Source organism: Balaenoptera ricei, chromosome 1 (assembly GCF_028023285.1).
Source record: "Balaenoptera ricei isolate mBalRic1 chromosome 1, mBalRic1.hap2, whole genome shotgun sequence".
NCBI classification, from domain to species: domain Eukaryota; kingdom Metazoa; phylum Chordata; class Mammalia; order Artiodactyla; family Balaenopteridae; genus Balaenoptera; species Balaenoptera ricei.
In genome coordinates this window covers 95,966,080-95,978,916 of record NC_082639.1, presented here as the reverse complement: position 1 = coordinate 95,978,916, position 12,837 = coordinate 95,966,080, and the positions used below count along the sequence as shown (strand labels likewise).

The following is a 12,837-nucleotide window of genomic DNA, read 5'->3' as shown; positions in this document are numbered from 1 at the left end:
TTTTTTAATTTTTGGCTGCGTTGGGTCTTTGTTGCTGCGCGCCGGCTTTCTCTAGTTGCAGCGAGCGGGGGCTACTCTTCGTTGTGGTGCGCGGGCTTCTCATTGCGGTGGCTTCTCTTGTTGCAGAGCACGAGCTCTAGGCGCATGGGCTTTAGTAGTTGTGGCTCGCGGGCTCTAGAGGGCAGGCTCAGTAGTTGTGGCACACAGGCTTAGTTGCTCCGCGGCATGTGAGATCTTCCCGGACCAGGGATCGAAACCGTGTCCCCTGCATTGGCAGGCGGATTCTTAACCACTGCACCACCAGGGAAGTCCCCTGGCCGACATCTTGCCAGTAACCTCATGAGAGACTCTGAGCCAGAATCACCCGGCTAAGCTGCTCCTAAATTCCTGACCCACAGAAACTGTGAGAAAAAATTTTTGTTATTTTAAACCACTAAATTTTAGGGTAATTTATTATAAGGCATTGCCTAATAGATAATAGATAACAATCCATTCCAAAAAAAAAGATATAGTTTTTAATTCTTGTTGGACCAAAGGAGATTCCTGATTTTACAAGGTTAACAACTCTATGTTAAAATACTGATATGCTCTTCTCTTCACCGGATACACCTTATTACATCTTCAGTTCTTACTTAATTTTACCACCTCTTTAAAGCCCTGCTTGACTCTCTCACTTCTTTTGCAAAGTTCTCCTTAACCACTCCAGCCCACACTGAAATAATTGTTCTGTTTATACTTTGGCACTTGATAACTATAATTGCTCCCACCTATGGAGTCCTTACTATGTGCCAGTGTACCAGGCTGAATAGTGTCCCTCCAAAATTTGTGTCTACCCGAAGCCTCAGAATGTATAATCTTATTTGGGAATAGGGTCTTTGTAGATGTAATCAGCTAAGATGAGGTCGTATTGGATTAGGGTGGGCCCTAAATTCAACGACTGGTGTCCTTATAAGAAAGCCATGTGAAGACACAGAGAGACACACAGGGAGAAAGCCATGTGACAATGCAGGCAGAGTTTGGAGAGATGCAGCTGCAAAGGCAAGGCACGCCAAGGATTGCTGGCAACCACCAGAAGCTGGAAAGAGGCAAGGCAAGATTCTTCCCTAGAGCTATCAGAGACAGCATGGCACTGCTGACTCTCTGATTTCAGACTTCTAGCCTCCAGAACTGTGAGAGAATAAATTTCTGCCGCTTTAAAACACCCAGCATGTGGTACTTTGTTACCGCAGCCCTAGCAAACTAACGCAACTAGTTAATGTTCACATCTTCTTTCTCATTCCTCATTTTCACAACAATCTTTCAAATTAAATATGATTAGCTCCTTTGGTAAATGTGTCCCACAGCCAGGAAAACTTCACCTGGGCTATGAACATGTGCTCTGCCCACTGCTACTTCCTATCTGGCCTCACTCCATCATGCACTTGATCTCTATTTGTAACTGCTTGTCCTTTTAAAGTCTGTATGTGCATAAGTGTTAGTTTCTTGTATATAATTCTTCTGTGTCTCTTTCAGTCCATTAGGTTCAATAAAACTAGATGAATGAATTATTTTAAATTTCAGTGGATTAAAAAATTTAAATAAAAGAGAAAAGAATAAGTAAGTATTTGGTGCAGAAAACATAACAGTAGCCCACAAGCTAGAGGAAATCTGTCACTAATGTTTTCAGACTGTGAGTACTGTGATGATACCTGCTTTCTGGGACCAGGTATCAGTATGGACAGTATTGTGAATATTCCTAAGAGAGACAAAAACCAGAAAGGGTATAGGGTGGAGGAAGTAAATGTCAGAAATAATGACATTTCTAATAGGTAACCAGTTATGCTGCTTAACAGTTACAAATTTTAAAAAAGAATATTTTTTGCCCCAATGATATGGCTTAACTCTAGAAATAGTGAGCTTCCCATTACCCAGGGTAAAAAGTTTTTGTTTTTGTTTTTGTTTTGGCCTCGCTGCGTGGCATGCAGGGTTTTAGTTCCCAGACCAGGGATTGAACCCCAGCCATAGCAGTGAAAGCACCGAATCCTAACCACTGGACGGCCAGGGAACTCCCAAAAGTATTCCTTTTTCAACATTTGTAATTGCTAGGCAACCTAACCCACCTGAGGATAGGCACCCGCTCCGCTATGTTAGGGAGCTGGTGAAGATGCCTTATGTGTGAATGATCACTGAGATCCACCCTAACACCAGCACTTTACAAGGTCACAATTTTATATCTAAATGACACAGATTGCACCAACCTGTTGATCTCCTTGCATCCTCTGAGGATCTCCTTGGTCCTCAGTTTCTGCAAGTATCAAATTAAGATTTATACCTGAAACTAGCACAATACTGTAAATCAACTATAATTCAATTTTAAAAAGAGTTTAATAAATTTGGGATGATAGCAATCTAAGGTTTTTAAAAACCTTAGATTTTCAGTTTTCTGAAAATTAAAAGGATGTCTCCTCTTGCAGAGAAGCTCCTGAGTCTCTATCTGCATCCTCCCAGTGGTATCACCTTTATCTGCTCATACTCATTCACGTCCCTGCCCTTCAGCTACTCATCATCTAACATAAGAACGTATAAGCAATTCCTGCATCAAAGACAACCAAGTGCACTGGCCACTATCACACATTCCTCAGAAATCATACATGATCTGTCCCTACATGGGAAAAATAAGCTGGTGAATACAAGAATCAGGGGGTAGCCTTTTAGACAGTCCAGGACTAAAAGTCTGTATGTTCTTTTTAAAATCTGACTTTTCCCCCCCACCATAGTTCTTTGTTTTCTTCTCATGTCCTGCTAACCTGTTATTTATTTTATATTTGGGCACAGCTCCTTCTTTTCTTTTACAGATGATTTACACAGCTGAATTTATATTTGTAAATGGAGGCTCTGGCCCTAATCTTTTAAAATTTCTTTACAAGGAAAATAAGTTGATCCATTAACTCAACATGTATGGAGCATCTAGTCTGTGTGTAGCACAGTGCTTGACATGCTGCTGACTTTTCTCAAGTGCTATCCTGAGCCAGAGCCATCCTTAAAATTCTTGTAAGCATGGTTTCTCATAAGGAAAAGTCAGATGAACAGATATAACTGATGCTCCCTTTATCTTTTCTCTTAGTGGCTTACTAGCCACCCTTTTATTGTCATATGTTTCGAGTTGGAGACTGAAGTAATCAATTTCAAGCAGAAAGTTAGCCAATTTCAGTTTCCTTTCTAATTCAGAAACAGCTTTCCTTTCTTGTTTGGCATGGGGTGAGAAGAAGGATGCTTCAATTAGCATGCAGCCTTATTAAAGTCCATATATTTTTTTGCCTTTTATTTTGTATCATCAGTAAGAATCAGACTTGGACAATCACATTCTAGGCCTATGAAACTCAATTTATTTATTTTGTCACGCTGCATAGCTCTATGGGTCTTTTTTTACATGCCTTTCGTGGTACATGACAAATCAAAGAAGAAAAATAGGTGATAACCTCATATTAGGCTTCTCAGACTTCAAGGAATTTGAAAAGTGGAGAGCCTAGGAAGTACGATAAATATATTTTCTTTCAGCAGCTGTCAAGCGCTAACTATAATTATCTGTTCTGTACTTTACCTGCTATGACACAGAAGGAAAGCTTAAGAAGAAATGTGACAAATGGCCCAATTTTTATCACTTACCAGAGGGACAATACAGACTGAGGAAAAGCTATGAGTCTGACCAACTTCTTTTCAGAAAATTTGGCAGAATTAACATCAGGCCCGGCTGCCCTGCCTGGGACCAGCTGGCAGCTTGGTAAGGCTGACAGGCTCTCCGGCAGGGCCCTCCAGGTCTCTGTGATTCCCAGGTGAGAATAAATTCTGGCTGCCACCCTCACAGCCAAAGCCTCCCTCCTCCTCCATTGACTGCAGATGGAGAAGACTAATGCTCTTTGAAAATCCATGCTGCTTGGGATGTCCCTGGTGGTCCAGTGGTTAAGACTCTGCCCTCCCAATACAGGGGGCCCGGGTTCGATCCCTGGTCAGGGAACTAGATCCCACATGCCGCAACTAAAAGATCCCGCACGCGGCAACTAAAGATCCCGTGTGCAGCAACGAAGATCTCACTTGCCATAACTAAGGCCCGGCACAGCCAAATAAATAAATAAATATTAAAAAAAAAAAGAAAAGAAAATCCATGCTGCCAACTTGACACACATCAATCAAAATGTTAAACACTTAGACTCTTTGACCCACTATTTCTATTTTTAAAAATTTGTCTGCAAATAGACTCAAACAAGTATGCATCAGTATGTACTCCTGTAGGAGGATGTTCACTGCAGCAATGTTACCATATAAGTGGCTGGAATCAACCTATTCATCAAGTTTCTGTTTCAATAAATCACGGTACACACATATAATGAATCACAGTAGAGCTATAGTGATGAAAACAATAAAATACAGAATAGGACAAATATTTTGATCTGATTTGTACAGGAAGGGCAAAAGAATACACAGATGTGCTTGTATAGGCAAAAAACATTTCAAGAAGAATATATTTAAGCAAGTGTTGACAGAGGTTAGCCTTTGGGGATTTGCAGGCGGGAGGGAAAATTTGTACTTTTCAGCTTATACCTTCTGCACAGTTTGGATTGTTAACATGGACAGGCAGGAAATATGGTGGTTAAGAGCTCAGCTGCCTGAGTTCCTGCTCTTTTACCAGCCAAGTAACCTCGGGCAGGCTAATCTCTCTTTGCCTTAGTTTCATCATCTATAAAATGGGGATTCATTCAGGGCAATTTTTGAGAATCTACTATATGGCAGGCAATGGAAATATAGAAATGAATAAAACATACAAGAATACCTGCCCTCTGCAGTGGTTAAGAATCCGTCTGCCAATGCAGGGGACAAGGGTTCGATCCCTGGTCCGGGAAGATCCCTGGTCTGGGAAGATCCCACATGCCGTGGAGCAACTAAGCCCGTGCGCCAGAACTACTGAGCCTGTGCTCTAGAGCCCGTGAGCCACAGCTACTGAGCCCACGTGCCACAACTACTGAAGCCTGTGCACCTAGAGCCCATGCTCTGCAACAAAGAGAAGCCACCGCAATGAGAAGCCCGAGCACCGCAACGAAGAGTAGGCCCCGCTCGCCGCAACTAAAGCAGCAACGAAGACCCAACCCAGCCAAACATAAATAAATAAAGAAATAAATTTATAAAAAAGAAAAAAAGAATAGTACCAAAAAAAAGAATACCTGTCCTCGTAGACTTCACATTCTTGTCAAAAGAGATAGACAATTAAAATATACACATATATGTGTGTATATGCACACATATGTACATATGTAAAATATCTGTCAGATAGTAAAGAGTGCTATGGAGAAAAATAAAACAGGAAAGAGGAGAGGTAATGGTGTGGGGTGGGATATTAATAGGACCTACCTCATAGAGTAACTGTAGGAACTGAGTTAATGCATGTTGGTCACTTAGAACACTCAATAAATATGAATTATTATTATTGCTATGAGCATATATTACTTTAGCATGTAAAAGTAAAAGATAATTTTTAAACAAACCCATGCCCCCAGGAACCTTTGACTAAAATCTCACCTCTTTCTTTAGTAGTTTCTGAAACTTCAAAATGGGGATATACTTTTTCGTTTATGAGTATAAAATCATGTGGTCCAGCCACACTGGCCTTCTCCCCATCCCCTAAGGCACCAGACTCTTTCCTGTCTGCAAGCTTGTCTGCACATTTTCACCCACCAAACTCCTCCACTTCCTCAGCTCGCCGCTTAAACTCACTCCTCAGAGAGTCCTGCTCCAACCTCCCTGATCTAAATCAGATCTCCTCTCATAATCTCTCAGCCTATCTTTCCCTTTTCTCTCATAGCACTTAACCAAATGCATAGGTCAGCTGGGGTGGTTATTTATGAATATCTACTTTGCTTTTCAAGCCAAAAACACTTCTTCCCAGTGACCACCTAGGTGGGGAAATGTGAAAGAGAGGAGAGGGGAAGCCAGGCATAGCGTGGGTGGGCAGAGTTCTCACTCCAGTTTAGGTGGAGGGGGAAGCAGCTGAGAAGGGATTCAGAATAAGAATGATCTGTAGGGATTTTTATATTGTTTGCTATAGAATGAGCAAGCATTTTACTTCTCAGTCACAGTAAGAGCATCCCAAAACACTCTGAGGTCACTTAGGAGCTATAGATGGGATCCTTCTTGAAACACACAGGGTCCCTCCACTATGAGCCAAGCAAGAATGAAGGGGTGTGTGTGTGTGTGTGTGTGTGTGTGTGTGTGTGTGTGTGTTGCCTAGTGATTCATCAAAGTTTGAAAGGATTGATAGTTGGTTTGTTTTAATTTATTTTTGGCTGTGTTGGGTCTTTGTTGCTGCGCGCTGGCTTTCTCTAGTTGCGGCGAGCAGGGACTACTCTTTGTTGCGGTCGTGGGCTTCTCATTGTGGTGGCTTCTCTTGTTGTGGAGCACAGGCTCTAGGCCCGCGGGCTTCAGTAGTTGTGGCACGTGGGCTCAGTAGTTGTGGCTCGTGGGCTCTAGAACGCAGGCTCAGTAGTTGTGGCGCATGGGCTTAGTTGCTCCGCGGCATGTGGGATCTTCCCGGACCAGGGCTCGAACCTGTGTCCCCTGCATTGGCAGGTGGATTCTTAACCACTGCACCACCAGGGAAGCCCAGGATTGATAGTTTTGCCAAGGATGTGAGAAAACGTGCAAAGTTAATGGGAAGCAAAATTGATGCAATTTCTCCAAAAAAGGATCACATAATATGGAACAATATAAAGTATATGTGACTTTCGATCAAGGAATCCCCATTTCTAGAAATATAACTTAAGGAGTTAACTGAATGATCTTACTCTCTCATCCAGCAATTCTATTTCTAGGAATTTATTCCAAGGAAGTAATGACAGATGTGTTCGAAAGAATATGTAAAAAGAGGCTCATCTTAGCATTGTTTATAATAGTCAAAAATTAGAAACATATGTTAACATATGTTTCTAACATATATGTTCAATGATGGGGGATTGGTTAAATAAATTTCATCAGTGGAATATTATTTATCTATTACATTAATTTACTAAGGGCCCACAACGTACCAGATATTATTTTGGGTGTTGGAGACACAGCATGAAATGAAACACAAAAAGCCCTGCCTTCGTGGAGCTTACGTGTTAGTGGGAAAAGACAGAAATAAGTAAAATAAATAAAATATAGAGCATGTTAGAAAGTGGTAGGTTCTCTGGAGAAAATAAAACAGAAGATGGGATAGGAAGTGGGAAGACATTTCAACAAAAACTTGAAGGGGATTAAGAAATAAGCTGCATATCCTGGGAAAGAGCCTTCCAAGCAGAGAAAACAGCAGTTGCCAAGACCCTGAGGGGGCAGGTTACCCCACAGGTCTGAGAAAGAGTGGGGAGGCTGGTGTGACTGGAGAGGAGGAGGTGAGGATTGTACGTACAGCCTTGTAGGCCAGTGTAAGGAGTTGGTTTCTACTTTGAGACAGGAAGCCTTTGGAAGGTTTTAAGCAGAGGAGGGGCAACATCTGTCTTATTTTCAGTAGCTTTACTGAAACCTGGCTGAGCACTAGACAATATGTGGGCAAGGTGGAAGCAAAGAAACCAGTTGGGAAGCTTTTGCAATCTTCTGAATGAGCGGTGATGGCGGCTTCGAGAAGGGTGTGTAGCAGTGGAGGTGTAAGAAGCAATCAAATTCTGGATACATTTTGAATGTAGAGCTAACAAGAGTTTCTGATGAGTTGGATATAGGGAGTAAGAGAGAGAGGTCAGGATTTGGGGCCTGAGCAAGTGGAAGGATGGGGTTGCCATTAGCTGAGATGAGGAAGATTCTGGGAAGCACATTATTGATGGAGGTGGAGAAATCAGATGTTTTGGACATGGGAAATCTGAGCTTCCAATCAAATTTGTACATAGAGAGGTCATGTATGCAGCTATGTGTACAAGTCTGGAGCTCAGGGATGAGATCTAGGTTGGAGGTATGAATTTGGGAGTTCTTGATGTCCACATGGTGTTTAAAGCCATGGCGTTGCATGAGATCACCAAAGGAATGAAAATAGAAGACGATGGATAGAAAGAGAGATGATAGGTAGATAGATAGACAGGTAGATAGATAGATAGACAGATAGATAGATAGATAGATAGGTAGATAATAGATGTTCCTGAGGAACTGCCAGATTTAGAACTCAGGGACATGAGGGGAAAAAAATCAATCAAGGGGACAAAGAAGGGGACACCAGGGGCATAAAAAAATAAACCACCCATTAGAGAGTTGGTGCCCTGAAAACCAAGAGAAGAAAGTGTTCCTAGTTGGTGAGAGTGATCACTGCTCTACCAATTGCTGGTGGATGAAGTGTAATTGAGACTGAGAAATCACCATTGATTGAGAAAGAGCAGTTTTGGTAGAGTTGTGGGGATGAAAGTCGGCTTGGAGTGGATTCAAAAGAGAAGGGAGGGCTTCCCTGGTGGCGCAGTGGTTGAGAATCTGCCTGCCAATGCAGGGGACACGGGTTCGAGCCCTGGTCTGGGAAGATCCCACATGCCGCGGAGCGACTAGGCCCGTGAACCACAATTGCTGAGCCTGCGCGTCTGGAGCCTGTGCTCTGCAACAAGAGAGGCCGTGATAGTGAGAGGCCCGCGCACCGCGAAGAAGAGTGGCCCCCGCTCGCCGCAACTAGAGAAAGCCCTCGCACAGAAACGAAGACCCAACACAGCCATAAATAAATTAATTAATTAATTTAAAAAAATACAAACTAGAAATTAAAAAAAAAAAAGAGAAGGGAAAGGGTGGATGTAGAGACAGTGATCATAGACGTTACAGGAATTCAAAGGATTTTGCTACAAAGGGGAGCAGTAAAATAGGGTGGCAGCTGGAGGGGGAAGTGACACTCAAGAGAAGTTGTTGAGTTGGGGTTTTTTTTCCTATTTTTAAGATAGAAATTATAGCATGTTTGAAGATTGATAGGAATGATTCAGTAGATGGGAAAAATGGATGACTCAAGAGAGAGGGAAGACTTGCTGACCTACATTAAGAAGGTGAGAAGGGGGACTTCCCTGGTGGCCCAGTGGGTAAGACTCCACACTCCCAATGCAGGGGGCCCAGGTTCAATCCCTGGTCAGGGAACTAGATCCTGCATGTTGCAACTAAAAAAAAAAAAGATCCCGTGTGCCACAACGAAGATCCAGTGCAGCCAAGTAAATAAATAAATAAATATTTTTTAAAAAAAAGAAGAAGAAGGTGAGAAGGGATGGGTCTAGTGTGGATGGTCAAAGTGAAAGGGTTGACATTAGGGATTAGTCAGGATAGGTAGTTCATCTGGTTCCTCATTAAAATGGTGTTATGCAAGGCCATCTAATGACTTAGAATGATGTTCCATTACGTTTTCTAAAAGCAGATCATAAAACAGTAAGAAGCATATTTACTGAGCACTTACTCTATGCTCTGCATTTTGCAAAGCACTTTAAGCATTATCTTGCCTAATTCTCCCAGTGATCCACCTGACTCCTTCAATCAGTTGCCAAATCCTCTAACTTCTACCTTCAGCATGTTTTTCATATCCACGCCTTTCTATTTATCCCACTGCCACCATCCCAGTGCAGTCCCTCTGTTAACCTCCTCTTTGACCTCTGTAAGATCTTTTGAACTGGTCTTCTTGCCCCCATCTCTCTCTGCTCTCACCTTTTGGCCTATCTCAACCTTATTTACTTTATATTCATGCTAATCCACTACCTCTGCTAAGAATCCTTCAGAGATTCTCCGCTTAGTTTCCCACTTTCCAATCTTGATTTCTGTGGTACCCCACACCTACTCCACATTTCAGCCACGTGGTCTACTTGCAATTCTCAGGATCTTTTCCTTGGGTTCCTCTCTCTATCTAGAAATCATGCTCCCTCCATCTCTGCCTGTTGAAATTCTGCTGATTATTCCAGAAGCAGGTCAAGTGTCAACTGTTCAAATATGTTTTCTTCTTTTCCTATCAACCTCTATATTGCCATTCCCGCATTGCTTACCACATGTTAACATTATGTCATCATTTGTACGTCATTATTTGTGGACTTATCTTTTCTGCCTACCAATATTTCTGAAGCCCCTATGACATGTCAAGGATATATACTAGGCATTTTACATGTGTTATCCAATTTAATTTAATCCTCACAACAGCCTTGTGAGATAGGTGTTACCATCCCCATTTTACAGATCAGGAATCTGAAGCTGTCCGAAGGTAATTAACTTGCTCGAAGTAGCATCCTTACTAAGTGGCAGAGTCATCATTCATTCACTAAATTTTATTCTAATCCATGTCTGCCAGATTCCTAAGCCCTCTGGGCTTTTCAACATAGATTGGGATGTCCCTTTGGGGGCAATTAGCACTGAAGCCTCAGGGCAATACTGATCTGGGAAAGGCAGTTTTCTCTTCTTCTCTCATTTGATTTAGATTCATTGTGCTATAGAAAATGCTCCTTTGGCTCTCAGTCAGCACTTAGCCTGGGCTAGCACAGGACTAAAGAAATGATTCATGAAGACAAACACCACACAGGATGTTTAGTTCCACTGGTGACCCTGATTATTGTAAAACTGTGAAAGGAACGCCAAGCCCCAGCACACTTAGCAATCTAGAACTCCCAGCTCTCTGACTCCTCAGTTTAGGCTTTACCCTAAACCTCTTTGTTCCCTGATTTGATCCAGATGCCTCAGATTTCAGAAACAAGGCAGGAACAGAATTTTTGTCATTAGGGTCAGCCTTGGCCGATAAGACTCCCTGCCATTAATACCCAGCAAAGACTCACAAGAAATTCATATGAAGAGTAAGAACAGGGAAGGGTTAGTCTACCCTGAATTGGCTTTTTCACCATTTAGGATTGGAAGCCCCTAAAACTTATTGGGTCAATTCATACTGCCAAACAAAGAATATTATAATAATGGGTTTATTCTCTTCCTTATTGTTTTGGAGTCGAGGGTGTTCAGCAGCCACTGTTTGCTCAAGAAGAGTGTAAACAGGACTTGCTGACGCCTGTGGCCAACATAGATGACTCTTAAGCCACTTTTACTCCGGCATGGGGTGTGGATCTAACGGTAAAGAAGCTGAATGGGAAAGAGAGTTAGGTAACTCTAATTTGTGTTTTATTTGTATTTTCTCTTTCAGTCCTCAAAGCAATCTTTTTTGAGGTAGGTGTTATTGAAATACCAATTCTACAGATCCAAAAACTGGGTGGTAAGTAACAGGCAGAGACTGGAACCCTGGTATGTTGAGTTCCACAGCTTTCCACTGCCCTCAGCTTATGCTCTGTGGCAAGGCCTTTTGCTTAGGCAAATGCCAATCATTTAAAAAGGACTAAAGGCAAAATTTCTACACAAGTTAGAGCTCTCAAGTATCAATACTCTTCCCTCCCTCCCAAGCAAGATGATACAAAGTGTTTAATTTCTTAAACATCTCATATTTTCCATAGTCCACAAAGATCTCAACAAGAAGTGGTAGTTGAACTGTAAGATTGTTACCTTCCACACAGGGGACTCCCATGTTGGATTCTTAGGCAAGTGAGTTTGCTTGATGGAACTCACTTGGTTGGTTAGACCACAGGCCACCAAGGCCAGTAAGCAACACTCACTGACAAAATCATCCTGCTCCCAGCCATCTTTAAAACAGGTCATAAAGTGGCTGGGTGAAAATGTGGATGGCCCAGGGCAGGACACTGCTGGGACTGATACAAGTTACAAAAATGTCCACTGACTGGGGTCACTTGTTCATATTCATGAATGAAGTGAAGTATCTTTATTCACACAAAAATTCTCTTCTCTCTTCCCACCCCCCTCACTTCTTCATGATCTGTTTTGTTATAGATGGTCTAATGGTTAGAATACCGTCATAATAATACATTTCCATTTGGGATGGGGTTATGGTTGCTAATCGGTAGTTAACAATGACAACTTACAACTAATATTTCAACCTCTCAAAACCTTAGCCAAGTATGACATTTCAGATTAATTGTACAGGGCTAGACTCTTAATGTATTACAAAGTCTTTCACATTTCACGTAGATAACAACTTTTATTTGCCTTCCGCCATGAAGTTCTTGTAAATATGTTGTTGCTGCCTCTGCCATATGGTTTTTAAAAAGTTACTCAGAACACAACCAATTATTGTTATTTCAATACCATAGAAACTACTGAGTTTTGTTACTCCTTTTTTTGTATCCCTCCAAAAGAATGTTCAAAGGCATTTTTGATTGGAAGACATTCCCTACTTATTCTCTGAATTATGTTGGCAACATTTTAGAAACACCTTGAAAAAGACTTACGACATATGTCAGCAAAAGTCCAGAGAAGGAAAGTAGAGATTGGCTGAAAGTGAGATACTACAGAACTCAAAGTCTGGCCAAAGGTGAGTCATTCACTGCCAGGTACACTAAAGAAAGCACACCGGGGGAGGCAAACTATGAACAGGATCCACATTTAGCAGCCCACAAGGTAACTGGATGTTTAATACCAAGGGAAGAGAGGTGATGGGCTCCTTCAGTCCCCCTTGCAGACCTCCCATTTTCACACTTTCTTGAAGCCATGATAAAATCACAAGGATTCCCACTTCGATCCATTATTTTCCTTTGGCCTTCCAAACTCCTTTCTTACCCCACTTCTCCCTTTTCCCACTTTCTATTTTGCCCCTCTGTACATAATCTTTGGTTTTCCACCACTTTTACGGTAATTTCATCCCAGCTGGGAAACAACCCATGTCTTCTCCTTCCCTCATTCCCAAGTCCAGGGACTCAGGTCCCTCCTGAGGTCCTTGGAGCTGGGACCTTTCCCCTGAGCTCAGCAGCCCAAGCTGTGAGGCTGATCTATTTCGTGAGTCCTCCAGTGGGCTGGCTTCTC

General features: G+C 42.2%; 1 protein-coding gene across 1 annotated transcript in view; it reads right to left on the bottom strand.

The window, feature by feature from the left end:
* The window catches only part of ELAPOR1 (endosome-lysosome associated apoptosis and autophagy regulator 1), a 68,566-nt gene that overhangs the window by 55,418 nt on the left and 311 nt on the right, over positions 1-12,837 (bottom strand). The gene's annotated exons all lie outside the window — the stretch shown is intronic.